Source organism: Pinus tabuliformis, chromosome 5_2 (assembly GCF_031772625.1).
Source record: "Pinus tabuliformis cultivar Carrire ecotype Pingquan chromosome 5_2, CPIR1, whole genome shotgun sequence".
Taxonomy (NCBI): domain Eukaryota; kingdom Viridiplantae; phylum Streptophyta; class Pinopsida; order Pinales; family Pinaceae; genus Pinus; species Pinus tabuliformis.
The window spans coordinates 732,809,145-732,826,942 of NC_142306.1; positions in this window are offsets into that span (position 1 = coordinate 732,809,145).

Genomic DNA, 17,798 nt, shown 5'->3' on the forward strand with positions numbered 1-17,798 from the left:
ATCACATTATTGGCTAAGTCTGGATGCTCCCGCATCACAAGGTTATGAGGCAAGATGGAGGATTTGGGCAGTGTTGATGAAAACTATGCAGGAGTCATTGGGTGATGAATATGGGAAATTCGGTTCAACAGTGACTGTTCGTGGGGTCTGTCTTAGCTGGAGGACAAAAATTTGCAGTTTTTGAGAGGAATAGTCAAGGCCACAGAAAGGATGGGCAGGAAAAATCTGCACAATTTCTGAAACGAGAAGGCAGCGGGAGGTTGTCAGCAAAAACTACGCAATTCCTGAGGGAAACTAGTAGTTAGCTGCTGGGTCACTGGTAGCAAAAATTGTGCAATTCTTGAGGGGAACTGGCAGTCAGCTGCTGGGAGCTTGGAAGCAAAAACTACACAATTCCTGGAGGGAAATGGTAGTTAGTTGCTGGAGCTTGGTAGCAAAAACTGCATAATTCCAAGAGGGAACTGTCAGTCGACTGCCAGGAGCTGCTGCCAGGAAAAACTGCACTAATACTGGGAGGCTGGCCTGCTGGTCACCTCTACACAATTTCTGAGCTGAGCGGATTGCTGGGCAGCAGAAGATTGCTCATGAAAACTGCACAATTTTCCGGGTGAGCAGCCAGTCGATTGTTGGGAGGGCTAGTAGGAAAAACTGCGTAATTTTCTGAGGGAGACAGAGACGGGAATTGGGTGTCTATATGGCCTATCTGTGCAATTTATCAGTCAGTAGAGTGGGAAAGGTCTGTAGCCTCTGTGCACTTTTTGAGGGGAGTTAGTCTCGGGGTGGCTGCTGGGTCAAACTCTCTGGTTAACCAACATGGAGGTTGATTGATTTGCTTGTGGACAATGCAACTTGAAATGGCTTGCTTGGTGCTTCTGCGATGTTCTTGGTGACAGTCGATTGAGTTGATGATGGGGTGATGGTCCAACTGTCAGAGGGGAATCTGGTCGTCAAAACTTCAACAAAGTGACTAAGTGTGTGAACAAGCAAAAGATGCATACATGATCTTGCAAACACACACTTACATGACTTGACGACGAGACGACTCAAACCGTCTAGACACACATGCTCAACATGATTGACTGATGGTGTAAGTGACAAGAACGACATTTGTGATTAATCGTTGGTCGACTGTGACGATGCTTGCATGATATTGAATGTGACTCCATGTGTGAGTGTGACAAATTTTTTCATAGCGAACACAACAAGTACACACGAAGTGAAGACTTTGAGTATAACCAGAACATGGTTGCAAGCATGACTTTGACATGAACATGCAAAAACTTGGGTGAAATGATCAAGCAAGGTGGGTGCGAAGACTCACACAAGCTCACGGAGTGAACCTGAGTGTGTGCAGTCATCAAGTGAAACTCTCAAGGGAGGCTCCAAAATTAGGTGTAGGGCAAAATTTTGGAGGGTGGTTGTAGCCGATACAACAAGATGATAAATAAAAATTGGAATAATGACAAAATTCTATTCCAAAATCATATCCAATAACATTTTCATTTTTCTTGAACCAAATTTATTTTTTTGTAACTTTTTCCATTGTTTAAATTTACTTACAATATGAGATTTAGTTCCAATCATTTATTTTTTATAAGATTTTGAAATTTAAATTTTATGAAATTAAAATCACAAGAGGAGAAGTTAAATTAAATTAAATTATTTTTTATTTTTTCAAATTAACTTTTCTTTAAATTTATAAATATATTTTAATTTAAAATAATTTGATTAAAGTAATAAATAAATGTAGTACCCCTTAGTGAAGTTTAAGTATTTTAATTTACTAAATTACTATAATGAATTGGAAAACTGTGGGCCATATAGGAGGCCAAGTATGAATAGGTAATAAACATAAATGTTTATTTTATTCTAAATTTCATTAATAATATTGGTTAAGGTTAGCCATGGAAATTACAGAAGGAAAATATGCTAAATTAGAATTTCACTTACTAGACAGTTATAAGACAATTATGCCTCTCCCTAGAAATAAATCATCTCAGTCAGGGGAAAGGGAGCCAAGAGGGTGTGAGGAAAAAATCTTGAGGGAACCTAGTGACTTGGAGCCTGGTCAAAGGAGGTCCAAGAGAGTAAACTAAAGTTGAAAACTTGATACCTTAGACAAGATGTTGTTAAGGTAGGTAGAATGCTAGTGCCAAGAAAAAGAAATTCTTGAGTTGGTTGGCCAATGGAATTCCCAGTTAGATTTGTGAGGTTTTTGAAATCCTGGACATGACCTGGTGTGGTCAGATAAGCCCTAGGTAGACTTGGTCTGGTCCCTGTCAAGAAAAATGTTGTGGAAGTGAAACTGGCTTGGGGGAAGTTCTCATAGAGACTACTTGTACTCATTGGTTGGGTGGAGTAATGTTTTCTCCTTTCTAGTTTTCGTGTTGGCCTAGCTAACATAAAACAAATAAATATTGCGTGTAACCATTGTTTTATGTTTTGTTTCCTTCCAGGTGTAAATGGTCATATGTGGGTGTTATGTTATGATTCTATTAAATGGTAAAAGTTTGATTGTGATCTGATATGAAACGTAACTAATAGAATAACTAATTCTTACAGTTAGCTAGATTAGTCTCTAGGTCTATCCATATAAATACCAGTAGCCAAAGATAGTTTTTAGCTCTAAATAATAGGATTGGAGGAAGAAAGATAGGCCTTGGACTAGTTCCATGTTGTTCCATCGGAACAATAAGTAAATAAATTTGCAGACAAATGATTGAAAACAAAATACCAAATATATATAAATGGGTCACTACTATTTTGTATACTCTTTCCAGAAATAAAATAAAATATATAGTTGTTGTAACCCTTTTAAGGCAGAACTTGTTAGGGCTTGGAAAGCATGTTGGAACTATTTAAGACCTATTCAAAGCTAAGATATTTGAGAGGAAAGTTCAATATATATATATATATATAGATATATATCAAGAAAATTGTAGTGGTGGGACATCGAGACTGTTTCCAAGAATGATTACATTTATACTATTGAAAACATGGGGCTAATACAATAAACACATGATTCAAGCTAACCCCTTCCATAAGAGAATTGTGTTGAGGGAGCATGAATATTTTGGTCGAGACTGACCTTGTTTAATAAAGCCAATATATAAAACATAGGAAGAAGATTTTTTTTACATTGTGAAACCCGAAAGGTTTGCATAAAATAATTAACTGATGAATTATCAAATTGCATTGTTGGGAAGAACGTCAAATACATATTATTAGAAATGAAATTCTGAACCATATTTTACAAAATTGAATAGTCAAACTCAAGTAACATTGCATATATTGAATGTTGTAAATATATATATTAATATATGTTCATATTTTCCAATAGATACAACTGCAACGAGTTTCCCATATATGAAAAAAAAAGTGTTGATAAGTGTTCCGAGTCGAAAGTCTTTACTAAACATTTGAAATTTTACAAAAGTTGATAGGCCAAGAACTAACTTCACAAAATGCAATCATTTTGAAAATTTCATGAAACCCTAAGAACCCCAGTTTAGGGGTAGGCCAATAACCAGGTGCGTCCTCCCCAAGGATTGACCTGGAAGACAAAGAATAATTATTAAGAAGAGAACATGGGTTAAGCTATATGAAAACTTGAATCTTTAATCCAATCAAGCTAGCTACTCCAAAAGAGGGAAAAACCCACCTGCGGGAAAAAAACGTCCAGACAACTAGTGAGGGTAATGATGAGTTATAAGTGGTTATAAGATTTAACCAAAAGAAGAAATGTCCAATGTGAAAGATTATCTCTCGTACCTATAGGATGGATGCAAAACCGAGAGAAAATAGGAGTAAACCCTGCTTAGTAAGCAAAGCAAATTAACCTAAGAACTTAAAAGCCTAAGCTAAATCTACCCAATCCTTCATATACGAGGATGGCTAGGTAAAAGTATACCTTTTTTACATCTGAGACAAGTAAGAATTCGAAGAGTGCCATCGAAATTTGGTCTTCCGAAAACCCTAAAGCAACATCAAAGGACGACCATCCTCAAGAATAAAAAACAAGAAAATAAAAGTAAGACGAGATGATACAACATCTAGAAACAGTCACATGAAAATAATAATTGCTCTTCAAACCAAAATTATCCATCAAACTGATAATTTAAGTGAAGGTTTCCTTAGCTAAGTAACTCATACCTTTTTGCAAGATTCCTTTCATATCTCTGTGATTCTGGTTAACTGAAGGGAGGGAAATGATTGAGGAGCGTAGGTATTCCAGACATGGTGGAGTGAGTAGTTGCAGAGCTCTTCTTGTAGTTACCGCATAACCAACTCCCATACCTCCTTGCCCTTGTTTGCAACCCTAGAGGGTATGAGCTAAGGATTGTTTGATACCTCAAGAGAACCCTAAATTGACACGATTACAAAGATGGAGAATCCCAATGCTCGATAACTATCGCTTATTGAATCTTCATGAAGGACAAGAGACTGCACAACGTTATAATTGTCAGATAGGTTAGCATATGCATAAACATGATCATAATGTGAGTTAGAAAAAGTTATGTATCATTTTGAACCATTGAAACTATCTTAATATAACCAAAACTCCTCCTCATGTTGTGGCATTAAAATTTGTGGCCATCCCAATATTAATCAAAAGGAAAATAAGGCATTGTGACAAATAAACGTTAATATGTACATGTACTGAACAATGAATAACATTAATAATCAATGATGTTAGGTGTCCACTGGCAGAGAAGAGGTAGAGAGTCAAATATTATGTGTAGGCCCTATATATACAAAATCAAATATTGAACATTAATTACAACCAAAATTAAGGTAATCAAGAGATTTCATAAGGGAGCATCAATGTTCCAATTTTATTTATTTATTTTTACTAGAGTGGTGCATGAGTTAGAGACATTACAATAAATTTATATAACATTATATAGTGAAAAGGGATCATAAATAAAAATCAGAATAATGATAAGCATCAATTTCAATGTCATCTCCAGTAACATTTTCATTTTCATTTTCTTGAATTTATTCTTTTATAACTTTTTCTATTGTTTAAATTTATTTGTAATATGAGATTTAGTTCTAGTCAAATTTTAATTTTATAAAATTTTGGAATTTTAATTTTATGAAATAAAAATCTCAATAGTAGAAGTTAAATTAAATTTATTTATTTTATATTTTTTCCTTAAATGTTTATTTAAATTTAAAATAATTTGATTAAAATTAATAAAATAATAAATAAATTTATATAAATAAATATTTTCATTTTAAAAATAAAACTAGCGTAGATCCATATACCAAGAGCCAAGGGGGATCAATCTCTTGAGGTGAAAACATCTTTAAGAGTGAAAAGAAATTTAATCCGACTTGACGCTTGTTAGATTTGGATTTAAGATGGATCTAAGCTGGTTTAAATAAAAGTAATTCTAAAACACTAGTTTCGCTTAAATAGTTATTTTGGTTTAAAATAATTTATAATAAAAAATAAAAGATGCCCACTCCACTTAAATAGTTACTTTTGATTAAAATAAATTATGATGGAAAATAGAACATTTATTCCACTTTAACTCTCAAATAGCCATAAAATAGGAAGTAGAATTAAATATATGTTGAATATTTTTAAATAAATGTTGGCATTGATGTCAACAGGTTGGAGATGTTACTTGTCATGTGCATGTGTGATGGATGCTTGGCTTGATGGTATTGTTAGTTGGAATTCATGTCAACATACTTATGACTAGATTTTATGGAGGTAATGTGATGTTTGGTTGAGGTTGACATGCGTTAATTGGAGATGCTGCTACTACAAGAGATTGGAGTGTTTCTCTAGATGTTCCATGTGTCTCTACATGTCTTGGAGACATTAGATATGTTGCTACATGTGTTGAGTCATGGCTGCTAGTGTTGGAAATGCCTCTATCAGTGATGGAAGAAGTTGGATGAATTAATGATGTTGTTGTAGGTGTTGAGATTGCTCCTACAAGAGTTAGAGATGTTGCTACAGGTGTTGGATATGTTGTGGTTACTGCTTGAGGAACTAGAGGTGTTTGTCTTGGTGTTGAGATTGGCAGAAAAGGTCTTGCATGTCACCGACTTGTTCTTGGCCTATTTCATCAGTTGCAGACCTATTACATAGGCTTAGAGAAGTGTTCATATGTTTAAGAAGATGGTCCAATAGGTGGCAAAGGTTCTAGGTTGAAGGACTGATGTTTCTACTGAAATTTTGCCCCACTCGCATGGAGGATGGGTCATTAGTGCAACTGGAAAGCTCCAGTCACTTGGAGACAGGCCCAAGGGACCAAATAGAAGGTCCAATCAATTTCAGGTAGGACTGTGCATGTGACCAAGCCTTTTTGCTAGTTTTTCTCTGCATTCCTCGTGTTGATCAACTAATTTTTATGTTGTTGTGACATTCTTGGTATACAAAATTCGGTTTATGGTCAAAAACGTTCATGGAACCTCTAGAAGCTGATCAAAGTTGAAAATATCAAAAAGGCAACTGGAGTTAGTGTTTGATTGAGTCAATGAGATAAATTCGGATCAAATCAAGCATATGAATAGAGTTTTGATGCCTTGTATTTATTGGTAATTATTGAGTTGAGCACTTGTATTCATCTAGATATTGGAGAAATCTCATTGTGAGTATGGCTAATTCTGCTAGTGTGTTGAGTGAGAGTGAGCTTGAAGAAGAGCTTGCAAGTTGTGTGAATTGTTTATGCATATTTTATGAAACAGTTCACAATTGTAGCACCAGATAGCTGAAGTATGTTTCAAACATGATATTTGTGCTGTGAGTGAGAATATGAAGTGTCGACTGGAGTAGTGTGGTGAGATTGTATTTTTCTTGTGGTGTGTTTGGTGCTTGGAGATTTGATTTAGTTTTTATTGTGCTTTGATGATACATTATTGTAGTGCTCATGTTGAGAAATTCTTAGTTCTAGTCTGAAACATTTTGAAACAAGAACCACATAGAGGAGAAGAGTTGGGTGACTCAGGCAAAATTAATATTAGTGAACAAATTTCTCAATCCAATGGTGGTTGGATAGTTCGGTAGAAACTGGGTGATTCTCGTTGGTCGTGGTAGCTTCTAGCAGATCATAGTTTGTAGAGTTGTTGATAGTTCAGGAGTAACCAGGCAAGGATTGTTGATCATGGTGGCCTTCAGCGGATGGTAGTCCGTAGATACGCATGAGAAACAATATCCATTTGATAATAACCATATTTATATCTCTATGTAAAGAATTGTTTGACATAATAGAATTTGAGCAGTGCAAAAGCAACAGGTGGTTTTTTCCTTGGAGGAGATTTTCCACCATAAATATTTGTGTCATTTGTGGTTAATGTTTTATGGTTTATGGTTTATGTTTGATTCTCTAATCTATGATTACGTATTTCATTTTATGCATGCTAAATAATAATTGATTGGAGAAAAAGTTTAAAAGTGCTCACACTATTAATTCACCCCCCCAAGTAGTGATCTAGTTTCTAACAATTATTATCAGAGTGGGGCTCTTAGGTGCAGCTTGATCATTGGAGAGTGGATCTTGGAGTTTTTGGCAGAATTTTCCAATTTTTTCAAAAATGGATCAACAAGGAATTTCAGTACTTAGCAAAGATGAATTTGCAACTTGGAGAACAAATTTGGAATCATATTTTTGTATCTGTTGATGAAGATATTTTTCTATCAGTTGATTATGGAATTAAAGATAAATCTAATGATTTGGTTACAAATATTATTTTGAAGAGTATTCCAAAATTTGATAGCAAGTTTGTGAAGCATTGTGAGACCGCCAAAGAAATGTTGGATAAGTTGCAGAATTTGTATCTTAGAGGAAAATTGCATTTTTCAAAAATGGAGAACAATACAAAGGATTCTACTTTTATTACAATAACAAAGCAATCCTCCTCACAAGAAGAAGATGAAGGCACTAGTGATAGAAGTGAGATATAGAGCATCAATCTTGATGATCAATCAAAGATAATGGCATTAGAAGCAAAAATTCAAAGACTTAAGGCTGAAAATAAAGGTCAACATATGCTACTACAAATGTTTGATGAAAAGGAGTGTGCATTTAAAGAAGAAATTTCAGATTTGAAATTTCAACTACAAGAAGGAATGGACATTGAGTTTGGAATGAGGAGGCAATACAATGAGCTGGAAGATGAGTTCCAGAAATTGAAGGTTGAACTAATTTCTGCAAGATAAGAATTGAAGAGGCTCAAAGCTACTGCTCAAGCATCTACAATAAAATAAAAAAATTGTTGGAGAAACTAGTACAACAAAAATAATAAGAATCAAGAGTTGTGCATGAAGCAGAAAAATAAGAGGAGGTCCAAGAAGAAGAATTGAATTGGGAAGTGTTATAATTGTGGAATTCATTGACACATAACAACAAGTTGCAGTAATGGAGAGTTCAATCTCTCTCATAAAAAGGAGCAACCAAATGAGAAGCTACATCAAGTCTGCAAGCAAAGGAAATCTCCATTATTTGGGTATAATAGTCCATTTTAGGGTTATTGTTTCTCATACAATGATTTTGGCCATAGGGCTATTGATTGCAGGGCACAAGCAAGGAATGGAAATTACATCAGCAGAACACATCATCCTATTCCTCTATTCCTTGGTCACATTAGATGTTTTGTGTGTGATAACGTTGGCCATAAGGCTAAATATTGCAAGCTTCCCATGTGTTTCAGGAGATCGAATCAAAGAAAGGAAAATATGAAAGCTCAACCACACAAGAAGAAGAAGGATCAACAGTTGAAATTTTGGAGGAGAAAAGAGCAGAAAGGAACTCCCTCCAAAAATTAAGGCCAGTTTGGTCTTAGGGGGAGCATATGGATGCATTATGAGTTACATGCAAATTATTAATTTTGTAGCCGTATGGGAAAGCGTATGTGAAGGAAAATATGCATTTTTAGAGATGCATGTATTTAGGGGGAGTTCATAAGTTTCGAAGTGAATTTTCATTTCAGATCTAATTCTATTTGGTTTTAGTTGGAGCATCTATATGTTTTGATTTTATTGATGCCAATATTGATATGGAAGATATATAGATATTTGTATGTGCATTGTCTAGGTGTGATGGGGAATCACACATTCAGGGGGAGAATTTTTTCTTCCAAATGGACTTGCAGTTGTTGGCATCATGCTCACTTTGGAGGAGATTTATTGTGCTTATTTATCATGAGTGTGTTGCAGGGATGAATGTTTTGTTGTTTCTGCCATATAGTAGCAAGATCATATGTTTTTGCATGATACAGTTGATGCTTTTGGCATATGATTTCATGGAGGTGTAGCTTCTATGGAGATCAGATGATATATTGGATATAGTTCATCTAGTGTATGCACTTTATTACTTTTGTTTACAATTCTAGTTGTATCATGTTGCTGCTCATGTATTTTTGGATGGATAAAACATGAGGAAGATGATTGTTGTTTCTTATGATAGTTTGATACATGATGATGGATGAGATATTGTCTGCTCATTATGATTTATATTTTCTTGCTCATATATGGAGTATACATGTTTTTTTGCTCACTAATTTGCTAAGTTATGCTTCATTGATGATATGTTGCTCACCTATGATGAGGTTTTGCATTTGTTGTTGCTTATGATGTTTTGGCATGATGGATGTTGCTACTTGGTCTTTGCACTCATGGAGAGATTGCACATGATATTTTATTGCTGCCACTTGTTGATGTGTTTCTCATAATGATGATGCATTATGTTGATGGTTGGTGAGGATATATTTGTTGCTATTATATGACATTTTCCTATGTTGCCGCTATCAGTTGTTTTTCTTGTTGATGCACATGTGGAGTATGGTGGTGGTTGTCAGTGGTTTCTATGATTGTGAAGCAAGATGTTCATTGATGGCATGGTGATGGCCAATGTGTTGAGTGGTGATATACTAGCACATGATATTGCTAGTTCTTCTATGATGCTGCTACACATTACGAGATTATATTTTTTCTCATGGAGGTCTTATGCTTTGATGCACATGCTATGTACTGCATTATATTGTTGCTTCCATATGGATGATATGTTGATGCTCATTGATGCCATGTGCTCATGTTATTTTATAATTTTGGTATGTATTGATGAGAGTACATTTATGTGCATATTTAAAATCCATGCATTGCCATCATTTCATCTTTTGGGCACATTGCTCATGGAGAGACCCATGGTGTCTAGCATGTCTTGTCATTATCTATGTATGGGTCAATGGGAGTCCAAGTCATGTTTCATCTTGTATATCATTGTTGTAGCCCCACATATTGGGTGCATGATGTAAAATTGGGTCCATAGAGTCATGGCTAGTGATATGAGGTTTTATAGAGGATCTATATATCAGTCCTATGTATTTGTCACAACCATGTATTTTCTCCATGAAGCATTATATTATATTATAATGTATTGTATATCATGTCCAAAGTCAATTGGAGTCATGGTCCATGAGTAGTAGTCTTTCCCTTACCAAGGAGGATCATTGCAGCAAGTATATGTGTTCCTTCAACATGCTGAGACTATGATTACAACTACATTACATGCTTAGGGGGAACATGTTCTCTCTTCAAAGTTGGCATGGAATTGGATAGAGGTGTTGGTAGCTAGTTTCCTTGTTCTACATGCTTATCTTACAGGAGATACCTCTATGGGTTGCATCATTATGGTGTTGTGTATGATAGGGGGGTCCTTCTCCTATCCAGGCACATTATTGGCATTGTTTTTCAGTGTTAGTATGGCCCTTTTCCATTGATGTCAAAGGGGGAGAGAATTTGGATGGATATTTGCCGCTTCAGTATGGAGATCAGCCTCACATGTTGTTGAGGTTGACATCAATGCCGAATTGGGAATTTTTTGGCATTGTAGTGTTGCCATTGATGTCAACAGGTTGAAGATGTTGCTTGTCAAGTGCATGTGTGATGGATCCTTGGATTGATGGTATCGTTAGTTTCCATTAATTTAAACACACTTATGACTATACCTTATGGAGGTAATGTGATGTTTGGTTGAGGTTGACATGTGTTGATTGGAGACGTTTTTGTTGTAGGAGATTGGAGTGTTGCTCTAGATGTTCCATATGTCTCTACATGTCTTGGAGACATTGGATATGTTTCTACATGTGTTGAGTCATGGCTACTAGTGTTGGAGATGCCTCTATCAGTGATGGAGGAATTTGGATGACTTGATGATGATGTTTTAAGTGTTGAGGTTGCTACTACAGGAGTTAGAGATGTTGCTACAGGTGTTGGGGATGTTGTGGTCATTTCTTGAGGAGCTTGAGGTGTTGGTCTTGCTGTTGAGATTGGCATAATAGGTATTGCATGTCATTGACTTGTTCTTGGTCTATTTCATCAATTGTAGACCTTTTGCAGAGGCTTGGAGGAGTGTTTAGATGTTGAAGAAGATGGTTCAACAAGTGGCAGAGGTTCTAGGTTGAAGGACTAATGTTTCTACTGAGATTTCGACGCAGTTGCATGGAGGATGGGTCATCAGTGCAATTGGAAAGCTCTAACTGCTTGGAGACAAGCCCAAGGGAGTGACTAGAAGGTCCATTTGATTTTAGGAAAGCTTGTGCATGTGACCGAGCCCTTTTACAAATTTTTCTATGCATTCCTCACATTGATCAACTAATTTTTATGTTGTGCGACATTCTTAGTCGGAACATTTCGGTTTATGGTCAGAAAATATTGTGGGAACTCCAGAAACTGATAAAAGTTGAAAAGATCAAAGAGGAAAGTGGAGTTAGTGGTTGATTGAGTCAATGAGATAAATCCAGATCAAATCAAGCATATGAACATAGTTTTGATGCCCAGTAATTATTGGTAATTATTGAGTTGAGAACTTATGTTCATCTACATATTAGAGAAATATCATTGTGAGTATGGTTGATTCTACTAGTGTGTTGAGCGAGAGTGAGCTTGGAGAAGAGATTGCAAGTCGTGTGAGTTTTCTATGTAATTTTTCTGAACAGTTTGCAATTTTAGCAGTAGATAGATGAAGTATGTTTCAACCATGATATTTTTTAGTGATTTAGAAGATGAAGTTTTGATTGGAGTAGTGTGGTGAGATTGTATTGTTGCTTTTGGTGTGTTCGGTGCTAAGAGATTTGATTCAATTTTTATTGTGCTTTGATGATACATTATTGTAGTGCTCATGTTGAGAAGTTCTCACTTCCAGTCTAAAACATTTTGAAACAAGAACCACCTAGAGGAGAAGAGTTGGGTGATGTAGTGTTGTTTTAATCAATCTTAATTGACCGAGATTGCAACATTTAATTGTCAACCCAGGGTAGGTCTTGCTGTTTCAATGGAGTTCGAATTGTCTGTGCCAATACACTAAAACCAAGAATAAACATAGAAAGAACAGTAAAAGATGTCGTTGAATCAATTGAAAAACTTCAATCATTCATTTAGAAATTAAATCACTCCACAGAATTGAAATCACACTTCACAATTACTAGAGTAAGGGCGCACCACACAGTAAAATAATGAGTACACCAGTTGGTCACTATCATTCTGTTTAATCAAATCAATGTAACAACATAATATAATCTGGAACAAAGGCGGATGTATTTCACAATTTATACAGCAACAACAAAAAACCATATGACAATAAAAGAAACAATAATGTACACTACTTCTACCACTGCAGTCCCTGCTAAAGAGGAGGGCCCTTCCTCCTTAGCAGGGGTGCAGGAATAACATGAGATTGGTTAATGAATTAGATGAAGAGCAGCAAATAGCATCACCGCAGTTATTTTAGTATTAAAAATAATTCAAAGTTACAAGATCAGAGTAACAATGATTTTGTTGGGTCCCTATAATACTAGTGATTACCACATTACTATTGTAGTTATACCCCTTATTTATATTGTTGTGCCCCTATTACCCCCATATTGTTATTTCTGTGCCCCATAGAATCCCTCTATTGTTATTTTTGTGGCTTTATATTATTATTGTTAGGTCGGCTGGATTATATTGTGACTCCTTAGACTCCTATATATAGAAAGGAGGTTTTGTCATTTGTATCATCCAAGAATTGTTCATTTATGTAATGTAAAGGAGGTTGTCCCCTCGAAGAGGCTGAATTCTAAGGCGTTGATCTTTCTTTTCTATCTTTTCTTGAGCTGGTTTCATAACATTTGGTATCAGAGCTTTGGATTCTAGGGTTTCGCTGCTCCAAACAGGTAATCGTGGAATTTTCGCTATAAATTTTTTTCTGTGACGTTTCAGAAGTCGCAAAAAAACCCATTTGAGAAGAAATCGTGCTGAACCTTGGGTCCGAATTTCAGAGCTTTTAGCGCGATATTTGTGGAGATATGATCTGAGGAAGTTGGTCTTTTTGCAGACTTCTGAATTACATTCAAAATAGGTGACCTGGGGAAAATCGTCATAACTTTCTCTCTAGGGATCGGATTGAAGTTTCGTAAGAAGGTAAAAAAAGAGGACGGAATTTAGTTTCTTGTGGGTGTTTTTCAGATCCAAAGGTCGAAACAGTGACTCGCGGCACGTCGTACAAGTTAGCTTTACTGAACTAGTCTATAATCAAGTCACTGTGGGAGATTTCGCATAACTCTTCCTTGGAGAATCCAATTTGGGTCAGAATTGTGGCATTGGAAAGAGGACACAGAGAGCTACTACAGGTCAAAAGTTCAGAACTAGATGATTGGAAAGTACAGAGATACATCAGAGGCAATATCGAGCTCCTACAAAGTGAAAAAAGGTGTGTAGATTTTTTTTAAATTTTTGCTTAAGCTTGGTTTGAAAATTTATTTTGAAGGAATTCAAAGGGCATAGTAGAGAATTATTATCGGTAACTGATGCCCCGAGGAAAGAAAATGCAAACACCTAGTAAGGAACCTGAAAGCTCTAGCATGACTCATGAAGAAGAGGAAGAAATGCTACATGATATATCAAAATTACAAGAACAAGTGCAACAAATGTCACGCTCACAAAAGTTAACAGATGCTAAGATAAATGGCGTGGAAGCTAAGATAAATTGCGTGGAAGCTAAGATGAATGGCATGGAAGCTAAGATGGACAATTTGAAGATAGATTTGAACACAAATTTGAAGACAGGCATGGCAGATTTGAAGACAGATTTGACTAATTTTCTACAAGAAATACTTACTAATGGTGAAAAGGTAGTAAAGGAAACTCATGATGAGAACAAAAGAAATGTTAATCATGATTCCATAGACGCTAATGTTGGATCGAAGAATCACCACATTCCAAAAATCGATATGAGGAAGTTTGATGGCAAGGATCCCGCCACATGGATATTACAGATGGAGCAATTCTTCGATCTCAATAATGTGAAAAACACACAAAAGGTACGTATGGAAACCTTATATTTGGAACCAAATCAGTTTGTATGGTATCAATGGCTTTGTTCTCGTAAACAATTTATCACTTGGGCAATTTTTACGGAAGAATTGATAGCACATTATGAGGATACAAAAAGCAACACTTTTTTTAGCCAATTGATAAGTCTCAAACAAAAGGGTTCAATAATGGAGCACATTGAGGAGTTCCAAAAATTGAACATAAGGGTAAAAGATATTCCAGAGGAGCATAGGATTGATGTGTTCATAGGGTCTTTAAAGGATAATATCCAACATGATGTGCGCCTTTGGGAACCTGATTCATTAGAGAAGGCATTCAGGTTAGCAAGAAAAATGGAAAGCAAAATTATGGCAACTAGGAAGCATACCATTCACAACTATAAAGACGGAAGTGTTGTTGCCCATAGTCTTCCACAACCTACAAGGTTGACACCACAACAATTTGAAGAAAAAAGAGCAAAAGGGCTTTGTTACAATTGTGATAGCAAATACACAAAAGGTCATAAGTGTGCTGAGAAGAAATTATTCTACATAGATTGTGAAGAGGAAGAAGAAAAGGAGCAAGAAAGGTCAAAAGAAGAGGATATATTCCAGGAACAAAGCCTAGATGAAGAACAAATAAATCCGACCATATCTTGTAATGCATTGGCGGGAATTACCACTCCTCAAACCATCAAGATAGAAGGACAAATCAAGAAGAAAAAGGTAATAGTGTTGATTGATTCAGGAAGCACCCACAATTTTATTCATTGTAGGGTAGCAAAAGAATTGAATTGCTTCCTATATCCAGCACCAGAGTGTCAAGTGATGATTGCAAATGGAGGAACAATAAATTGTTCTGGAAAGTGCCATAATATCAAGCTATCCATGGGAGAATATGTATTGACTAGCCCAATGCTTTCCATTCCAATGGGAGGTGCTGATGTTGTACTAGGAGTCCAATGGCTACAATCCTTGGGTACAATAGCTTTTAATTTTCAAGAACTTTTCATGAAATTTTCTGTGGAAGGAAAGGAAGTTGAATTAAGGGGTATTGCAGGGAAACCAGGAAAGATAATCAGCTCTAATGGCATGACAAAGCTTCTAAAAAAGGAGCAAAGAGGTGTAATTGCACAATTATGTTCGCTAGATGTTTCCACATTGGAATCATCTATTTCTCCAGATCTCCAAAAAGTCCTGGACAATCATTCCAAGGTATTTGAGACTCCCAAAGGTCTCCCACCTATGCGTGATCATGATCATGCTATTCATCTGATTCCAGGAAGTGTTCCTCCAAACATCAGGCCGTACAGATATCCATATGTCCAAAAAAGTGAAATTGAACGTATGGTTGCAGAAATGCTAGAGGCTGGTATAATTCAACCGAGTCAAAGTTCTTTCTCAGCTCCAGTAGTATTGGTGCACAAGAAGGATGGATCATGGCGCATGTGTCCAGATTATAGGGAGCTCAACAAGCTCACTATTAAAGATAAGTTCCCCATTCCTGTCATTGATGAATTACTGGATGAATTGCATGGATCAATTTACTTCACCAAGTTGGATCTTCGTTCGGGATATCATCAAATCAGAATGAAGATTGAAGACATTCCGAAAACGGCATTTAGAACTCATGAGGGTCATTATGAATTTTGGTCATGCCTTTTGGCCTTACCAATGCACCTTCAACATTTCAAGGTTTGATGAATTCAATTTTCAAACCATTCCTTAGAAAATTTGTGTTGGTATTTTTTGATGATATACTAATCTACAGCAAGTCTTGGAAGGATCATGTTGAACATGTTGACAAGGTGCTACAACTATTGGAGGAGAAACAATTATATGCAAAAAGATCCAAATGTTTCTTTGGAGTCCAGGAGGTGGAATATTTGGGTCATATTGTATCTCATGAAGGAGTTAAGGTAGACCCTAGCAAAATTAAAGCCATTAAGGAATGGAAAATCCCCACATCCATAAAGCATCTGCGAGGATTTCTTGGGTTGACAGGGTATTATCGCAAGTTCGTTAAGAATTATGGGAGAATAGCAGCACCTCTAACAACATTATTGAAGAAAGATTCATTTTCATGGACTCCGGAAGCAACAAAGGCCTTTAAACATCTTAAAGAGGCAATGTGCCAAGCACCGGTCTTAGCTACACCGGACTTCACAAAAACCTTTATTGTGGAATGTGATGCTTCAGGAAATGGAATTGGTGCTGTTCTAATGCAAGATGAAAGACCCATTGCTTTTGAAAGTCGTCCAATCAAGGGAAAGTTTTTAAGCAAAGCTATTTATGAGAAGGAAATGTTGGCAATACTCCATGCACTTAAGAAATGGCGACCCTACCTAATGGGAAGACACTTCAAGGTAAAAAAGGATCATGATAGCCTTAAATACTTTTTAGAACAAAGATTATCCTCTGAAGAGCAACAAAAGTGGGTCACAAAGATGTTGGGTTATGACTTTGAAATCATCTACAAAAAAGGGAAGCAAAATGTGGTGGCAGATGCACTCTCAAGAAAGGATGAGGATATGGAAGCATTGTTGTGTGCCATTTCTATTATCCAACCAGATTGGATAAACGAAGCAAAGGAGGAATGGAAGAATGACGAAGAAGTGTGGGCACTTATTCGAAAGCTACAACAAGATTCCAGTACTTCTGATACATTTAGCTGGCAAAATGATTCGTTATGGTACAAAGATCGCTTATACCTCTGTAAGAATTCCCAGCTAAAACAAAAGATTCTTATGGAATTGCACACTTCTCCCTTAGGAGGGCACTCAGGATTTTTAAAAACTTACCACAGGGTTAAGAAGGAATTTTTTTGGGATGGCCTTAAATCAGATATTCAAAAGTTTGTGGCGGAATGTTTGGTTTGCCAACAAAATAAAGTTGAAACAATTAAGACACCGGGTCTATTACAACCTTTATCCATTCCAAGCCAACGTTGGGAGGAGTTTTCAATGGATTTTATCACAGGTTTACCCAAGTCTGAGGGAAAGAGTGTCATCATGGTGGTAGTTGACAGACTTACCAAGTATGCACACTTTTGTGCATTATCACATCCATTTAAAGCCAGTACAATTTCTACTGCATTTATGGAAACAGTTCAAAAGCTACATGGAAACCCAAAGATTATTGTAAGTGACAGAGATCCCATTTTCACTGGAAATTTTTGGACAGAATTATTTTCTTGTCTTGGAACTCAGTTAGCTCATAGCTCATCTTATCATCCTCAATCTGATGGGCAAACTGAGATAGTAAACAAATGTTTGGAAGGATATCTTCGTTGCTTTGTATCTGATAAACAGACACAATGGGTCAAATGGTTGCCTCTGGCTGAATGGTGGTATAACACTTCCTTCCATACAACAACAAAAATTACCCCATTTATGGCACTTTATGGGTACCAACCACCATCAATCACATCATATTTAAGAGAAAATTCTAAGGTTCAGGCAGTGGAACATCACATCGAACATCAACAACAA